At 23.4% G+C, this 8,471-nt stretch overlaps 1 long non-coding RNA gene across 2 annotated transcripts in view; it reads right to left on the bottom strand.

Moving 5' to 3' along the window:
- Positions 1-8,471, bottom strand: part of LOC111639805 — a 58,865-nt gene that overhangs the window by 30,151 nt on the left and 20,243 nt on the right. The window contains exon 3 of one of the 2 annotated variants that reach the window (XR_002759146.1): positions 8,257-8,360. The exons of the other annotated variant lie outside the window; for it this stretch is intronic. This is a non-coding gene — a long non-coding RNA (uncharacterized LOC111639805). Of the gene's footprint in view, positions 1-8,256; positions 8,361-8,471 lie in introns of those variants that run through there. 2 annotated transcript variants of the gene reach the window in all.

The raw sequence follows: 8,471 nt of genomic DNA, 5'->3' as shown, positions 1-8,471 counted from the left end.
TGATAAAATTAAAGTTGTTGTTATTTTTATTATTTATTTTTCTTTTTAATAAAATAAAACAATTTTTAATAAATTAAATTATTGATTGATTTTTTTTCATCATTTTATTTTCGTTTTTACAAAGGGAAGTGATTTTTGTTACTTGTTTAAATATTAAAATTTCACTGGCAACGGTTGTTTCTTTTAACATTATAATAAATCGAAGTATAACTTCTTAAAAGCTAAAGAAAAATAAAGAAAGGATCATTATTATTGTAAAAGTTAATTTAGTTTTGTCTTCAATTTATCCGAAAAGAGTAATCTACTCATCATTTTCTTAGTTGTTCACCACTCATGTAATTAATTATCTTTGTTGGCACACATCTCATTATCCTATCTACACTTCAATTAATATCTTAACCTATGCTAAAAGTTCTTTGTTAATCAATAAAGTTGTGACAGAGCATGCGTTTAAAATTGTACCCATTTTAAAATGTATTTTCTTAATGACGTACGACGTGACGTAAACGTTCTATTGTGACCTCTAACACCGGTATTGTAGTTTTCAAAGTGACATTTCAAGGACAGTCTATCGCTGACTTATCGAGGTGACTCACATCGATGTATTCATCAATATACGAAGAATATATTATTATTTTGGTTTTTTTAAAAGTATTTTTTGGTTCGTGTATTGAAAAATAAATCTTATTTTTTTGTGATATTAAGATTTAAATTTGAAAGTTTTTTCGGTATTTGTTTATTGCAATTTTAAATAATTAATTAATATGTTATTTGTAATTAACACTCGTGCAATTTTGAGTATTAATATGAATAACTTCTCACTTAATTTTAATTATTAATGTGTACTTTACCAGATGTTTACCGTTCGTAGTTGTAAGAATGAATTGTTTATTTGTATGAAGACATTTATCATTAATACTGCATAATTTTTTAATATTGTTGGCATATTAATTACTACATAAATAGATATACTATATAACTACTTAGTTATATAAGTGTCAAATAAGTACTGTATATATATATATATATATATAATACTTCATCATATATTGACGATTACCATCGTTAGTACTTGCTTAACTACGCAAATATTCACTTATACACTTACGTAGATAAGTAATAACTATCTAATAATTACGTAGTAAGTACAATTACGCAAGTACTAATAATGAAAATCACTAATATTTGAACAAACGTGAGTACCAACATTATATTTATTACTAATACTAATTTTAAATATTAATAGGTTATTTATTTTAGTAGTAAAAATAACATCACCGTCGTGTCAATAAATACTTTAATTGTAAACGAATCTTTTCTTTTTATATATTTATTAAATAAAGAACCTTTCAGTATGTGCGAATAACTAAATGTACAATTTTGCATTGCAAACGACATTTTTATCACCGAATCACGTGATTTTCGTTTGAGTCATATCTATATATATATACAGTATTATAGCTTGAGATGTTTCAGTTTAGCGCCATACTCGATTTAGTGCCAATTACATAGGCAAGCAAATGATGACCTTCATTTCGTAACATTCAAATTCTTTAACATAAAGTTTACTCGTCAATTTCAGATTTCGTTAAATCGAAGTTTGGGTGTACACAGTTACAGAATATCATATATTTTAATTTTATATATGTAAACATTGATAATAATAATTGTACACAAAAATCTGATATTTTTAATATTTTATTAAGCTAAAATTTGATAAGTTAAAGATGAGATATCATAGCAAATAGCCTTAGAATATCATAAATGTCAAGAGACAGTTTGCAAAGGAAGAAGGGGGGAAAAAAACAGTTCCTCTTCCTTCAGTTTACTTCCCTCTCTTCGTTTTGTGATTTATTATATTCTGTACTATTTAATGTCTCGCTAGAGATGATATCGAGATACTTTGCTCTTGTTTAAATTATTCAAAAAAGAAATTTTTATCAAAATTTATTTTTGTTTGTAAAGTATTCATTTCAAAATAAATATTTCATTTAACTCAACTTTAATTTTATTAGTTTTATTCTACAACATAATGAAATATTTAAACAAGATCTTTTAAACTAAAAACCTTGTAATTGTGTGTAAAGAATATAAAGACATAAAATAAAATAATTAAAAATAATTTATTTAATACATTTATATTAAAAAATATATATATTTGTATTTTGAAAAAATACAAAATAATTAAAATAAATTATAACTAAAAATCTAGAATTTTAGTTAAAAGATTAAATTTTATAAATAGAATTGAAAACGAAGAATTATTTCTTCATTTTAATAAAATACAATGCCAATTTATGATATTGCATTTTATTATCGCAAATTAAAAATTTGAGTAATAAATTTTATGATAATAAATTTTTAAAATGTCTATTATTATAATTTAAATATAAAGAAATAAAATATATATATATTTCGCAATTGAATTTATTAACATTGAATTTCATATGTCGATTATTTCACATTTATTGAATAATTATTAATTGTGTTATATTATATAATGAATAAACAAAAATTTTCTAGCTTAAGATTCAAATTTCTTCTCTAAAATTTTGCATTTTCTGAAAATCATTATCGTTTCTCACTGATTTTTTTTAAAAGAAAATTTTATTTTTGAGACGATTTTGCAATTGGAGAAGAATTTTCTGAAGGAAAATTTTGCTTTCAAGATCCTTTTCTAATTTGTTTTTTGTTTGTTGATCATATCCTTTCTGAAATAAGATCCTTTCTCAAGGATTTTCTAAGGAAAAGTTTAATAAAAGGTATAGAAAGTTTCTTTCTGAGATTTTTTCTGAAGAGATACTACATGCAAGATACAATGTAATCATTTCTGACATTATATTTAAAAAACCCAATTAAACTATAAATTTATAATTAACTTTTCTTTAAATACTGTTATTAATTACGTTTATAATTCCCTTAAAAAAAACATAATTTAAAAAATTACAAGCAATAAAATGAAATAATTTATGATATTAGACAATAAAAAATTTCGATTCTTCCAGATATTGATAGAAACCTTATAATTTTCTTTCATTAATCTTGCTTACAAAATGAGGAAAATTATTGATTCAAATGTAAATTGTAATTGCGACTTCATAAAAAAACTTTTCTATAATGTTTAAATGGATCTATTTATGAGTTATCAGTAGTAATTTTTTGAAAATTTCATCCTCATCAACTTCAAAAAGTCATTATCAATATATCTGTCCATTTATATGCACGAGTGTCCCTTGGTGAGGCGCTGATTCTTATCTTAATGCAAAATAAGTAGAAAGAATAATATATAAAAATGAATCATTGTATATAGGACGTTCTCAATTTGCATTTTATTAGACTATTTTTGGATCTGAATAATTAAGTTTAAAAAATCCAAGCACTTCTTCCTTCTGTTCTTATTTTCTCGTGATTTTGTGCCTGTATTTATATTGTTCCATAAGTAAAACTTGTACGATACAAACAGAGGTTTTTTTTAAATATAATACAATAGAAACTGGTTTACAATTATTATAAATAAAATAAATTGAAAATGCCTAAAAAGAGCAAGGTGGTTCTTCTTACAAGATCCTGAGATATGTTTATATCTTAAGAGTTTATAAGAAAAGCTTCTTTACTGTTCCTAAAATTTCTAAAATAGATTCAGCTCTTTGTAAACTGGATTCATGTTATAGGAAAACAATATTGTCTTAAAGATATCAGCAATATATGAGAAGATTACTGAAGTATTATATCCATAACAATATATTCCAAATTAATGCAAGTACCATCATATACATTACAAAATAAATGATTAAAATGCAATATATAATATTCTTCACGAAGAAAATTAATTTTATTAATACTTTTTTATTTAATTTTTTTATCATAAAACAATTTTTTTAGTATTTACTGTTGTTATGAAATGTTTTCATCGTTTTGAGTATTTGGTTAGACTTGTTTATGTTTCAAACAAACAAATAAATTTAAGATATATCAGAGCTAAATAAACATAAGCTAAACAAACTACAGCTTAAGGTCTCACACTATGAGGCTATAACTTAGAGTCTCACGCTATGTGAATGCAGTTTAGTAATTCATACTACGAAAATATATTTAGGCCCTTACATTATGAGATTATAAAGGCCTGACGTGCCCACCAGTAACCGAGTGGATAAAACCCACTGAAATAATTGGTCGTAGTTAGCGCCTGACCAGCGGGCTGACCACGTGGTTTTTTTCACGTTAGTAACACCTAAATAGGAGCCAATTTCGTAAAAGATTTTCTGAGAGGAATTCCATCTCGGCAGATAGCCCGTGTGTCTTGTTGCCGTATACGAATAAACCAAAGGCCTGATACTACGAGGATATAAGGCCTTTTTCTGTAGCTTAAAGTTTTATGCTTTTTATATTATTATTATTGTTTAGTAGAGGGGAAAGGCCTCTTACGTGTTAGAAATAAAACTAGCCCTGTAAATTATATCTAAAAACTATCAAATATACACTGAATTCTTAACTAAAAGTACAATATAATACAGGGTTAATAACGTAGATTATAATCTGTATAACCCAGAAACAAAGTAGAATTACATAATTATGTTGAAAGTATAATTAAATTTCCCATTTGTAAATGTTACATCTATAAATGAGTCACCGTAATTACTTTTATAATGTTTCGTAGAAAAGATTCGAAAAATCATGTTATAAATTCAAAAACTTTTTTAAATTCTTAATTATGAATCAGGGACAATTAAACTAAATTGAACAGCTTATTAATTTATTCAATATATAATTAATTTTTTAATTACAAAAATCTTTGAAATTTCTATATTCTCGCTTTATCGTTATGTAAATTAAGATAAGCCGATTTTATATAATTATAATACTGAAATATAATGAGATAATAACGAATTATCGTTTATTATTTCACATTTTTACTTTTAAATCTTATAATTTTAAATTGCACAATATTAAAAACATTTCTAATTATGCAAATTAAATTAATAATATAAGACTACTGAAGATTTTTTATAATAAAAATATTCTTAAAAATAGAAAAATTTAAGAAATTTTATTTTATAATCATATACAATGGTGCAATTATTGACAGATGTACTGTACAGGATGGCTGATATATTAATTAATTTTATACTATTAGTAGCATTTATAACCCTCTTATATTCAACTATAACAATGCTAAACTATGTAAGTTTAGTATTTCAACTATACTCATACCCTAAAAATTCCATACATATGTAAATTCATAAAAAATGTAATGCAAATTTTATATTTTAAAACATAAAGCAAAATCAAATTTGCTCTGGAAACAGTCATAAAAGTTGAGAAATGTAAAAAATTTTATATTGTAATCACATGCAGTGGTGTATATTACTGACAGACGTACAAGACGATTGCGCTACCAAATGCTTTTGTAATATTAACATCGTTCATTGACTCATGAAAGTTTAAAGGTGCACTCCTGTAAATTTACCCTGTGCTATACTCTAAAAACTTAGTATTCTGCCACATCAATACACTGTAAATTCAGTATCCATATAAATTTATTCAAAATCATGGTGCAAATTTAGTATTTTGAAATAAATTCAGTTGAAATTCAACAATTTAAATTATTTACAACAAGAAATTTAATTGTTGTTCTACTTACGCTAGAGTCACGCAACTTAACTCAGTTTACAGAAATATCTTTTATAAATATAAATTGTTATTTATGAATGTGAAATAATCAATTTATTACCACTTTCAGTATAATTTATTTAAAATATTAATTTTTTCCCGATTTTTAAATAATAATGTATTATGTTCGTAATATTGTTATGGTTAATTATATAATATTTTCGTATAAAACATACAAAAATTAATTACTGGAAAAAAATACTATTTTTTCGTTATTTTCTTGATTATTTTTCATTATTCATATTTACTATTTTATATGCATTTACATATGTATTAAGTACATGAATAATGTAACATTACACGTAAATAATAATGAAAATGTAACAAAATATTTTGAAAGAATACAATTACTTTTCTTTCATAATAAAAAAATGAATTTATCGATTAAAATACCAAAGTCATTTCAAAGTCTTTCAGCCTGCAACAGACAAGATGATTTACATTCAAAGTTCGGTACAAGCCTGTTCTCATTGTAATTACCCTTTGTCTCTAATCCAATTTCTCCTAACTTGTTTAACAAGAAAGCTTTAAGATACAACTTTATGTCTCGTTTATTTTATATACAAGAAAAATCAAATTTAAGAATAAATGAATTTTTGACTACGTTAATGTCTCTTTTGTTATTCACTGTTCTAACTTAAATAAATAGTTGTAAGCAATTCTTATAAATAACGATAAATTACATTATATACTTTGTCAGATAACGTAAATTATATTTGAGAAATGTATACGTTTAAGTGGAACTGAGGAAATATAATTGAAAGTAATCGTTGAATATTTAAATATACATGTTTTATTTGTTTACTTTTTAATTTAAAATCTTTTCTTAATGTTTACACTGTACAAAATAAGGATGTGCTTGGTTAGAAACAGGACCTAGTTGCAAAATAACAATAATTAGCTAGGGCTTATTTAACAGAGGTCATATACCCTTAAGCCCTTAACCCCCTAATTCTCATATAAATAGATAAAATTTCAAATTTATAGTAAAATCGCATCTCCGAAAGGATTCAATAGTAAATACATGTATAACAAAATTATAGAGTTTTTATATAACCTGGATGTTTTGTCTAGGACCCAAAATGACTTTAATCCCGCACTGATTTAAAGACACACTGTATTTCAATAAAAGTGTAAAAAAATTAGTAAAAATCCACTTAAATTCAAATTTCGTATATTCAGTAAAGACCATTTTCATATTTACTTTATTTAATAAATTCATTTATTTTCCTTTTTTTACTGTTTATTTTGTATGTTTATTTATTTTCCTGTATGCTAGATAAATTGTTAAGTAAATATAATGTTTATGTTTATTACAGTTAATAAAATGCAGTAAAATTATAGCCATAAATATATGTCGTTCTCCGTGGAATCTTTAAGATATCATGCATAAAAGAAATTGACAGTGATTGGTTACAGATATGTTTATCTTAATGCTAATTGGATGACTAGTTGTTTATCTCTAAAATCCTTAAGATAAATACGTTAAACAAATGTATGATCATAAACTATGTACGTTTATATAAAAAATTCTTTATTTAATTTACAGTAATTTCCTTTATCATCTGCTTAATTTCTTTCATTTATTTATGATTATAATCTGTAGTAAAATATAATTAATTCGTGTCATTAAATTCTGTCCTCCTTTTCATTTGTTTAACATTGTAATGTGTAGAAAAATCGTGATAAGGCTCAAAATTATATTATTTGATTAAACATAGATTATTTTAGTACTAAATCACATTATAAGTAAATGATAGATAGATAAGCTGTTCGGATATTTGTCATACGACTATTGACTTCGGAATCGATTATCATTATAGATGCAGATAAAACTGAATTTTTACATGAAAATAAATTACAATTCAATAGAACTGATATAAAATTCAAATATACTTCATATTTGATTTTTAATTTGCATTAAGTTTTGAAGATTATTCTTGATTTGGAGAACCATCACGTATCAATATCACGTTTAACTTTCTAGATTTTTAATTTCAGAATTAAAATAATTCAAAATATAATTTATAAATTATTAAAGTTTTATCAATTCAGAAATGATATAAATCTTTGCAATACTTCACACATGATACTTCAATCATAAAATAAGTTTACAGTTGTAGATATAGGTCAAAAACATTAAATTTTTTTTTTTATATTCATAGCTTTTATGACTTTTATAACTTAAAAATTTATAGATTTAGATAATTTATAAGTAAACAAGTTTTAAATCTCTTACTACAAGTAAAAAAAAAAAATTCATCATATATACTAATGGACTTCACCTCTAATATCTCATGCAACTAATCTTTATGACCATTCTCCAAACTATCTGTTTATCTTTATTATGCAGTCATCTCCAACATAAAACTATACGTTTGTAGTAACAAAAATATATATAATTTTAGGTATAATAAGTATAATTTGCTAATATCATTTAGGGTATACTCATTATAGAACTATAAACTAAGATATAATTTCATATAAGACCATTGTATATCGTCCATTTTAAATTCATTTTTTTCATAATAAATAAATAAATATTAAGAAAATAAAAATTAGATTTTTTAAAATTTATTGTTTCCTTCACATAATACAAAAAATTTTTTAACTTTTTACATTTTTTTTCGAGATAATTTATTGCAGTTTTCAACATCTTGTTCTTCCAATATTACAGAATCAATTCATCTCTATTTTGACAATTTATAAATTTAATAAATAATAATTTTAATTAAAATGTTTAAATATTAAATATTTAATTTGTTTTTATTTTAATTTTTATTAAATATATCAAAACTTTA

Source organism: Centruroides sculpturatus, unplaced genomic scaffold (assembly GCF_000671375.1).
Source record: "Centruroides sculpturatus isolate CEXI.00-Female unplaced genomic scaffold, Cexi_2.0 scaffold1279, whole genome shotgun sequence".
Lineage (NCBI taxonomy): Eukaryota > Metazoa > Arthropoda > Arachnida > Scorpiones > Buthidae > Centruroides > Centruroides sculpturatus.
Note: the sequence above shows the minus strand (reverse complement) of the source record. Positions and strands in the feature narration are given on the sequence as shown.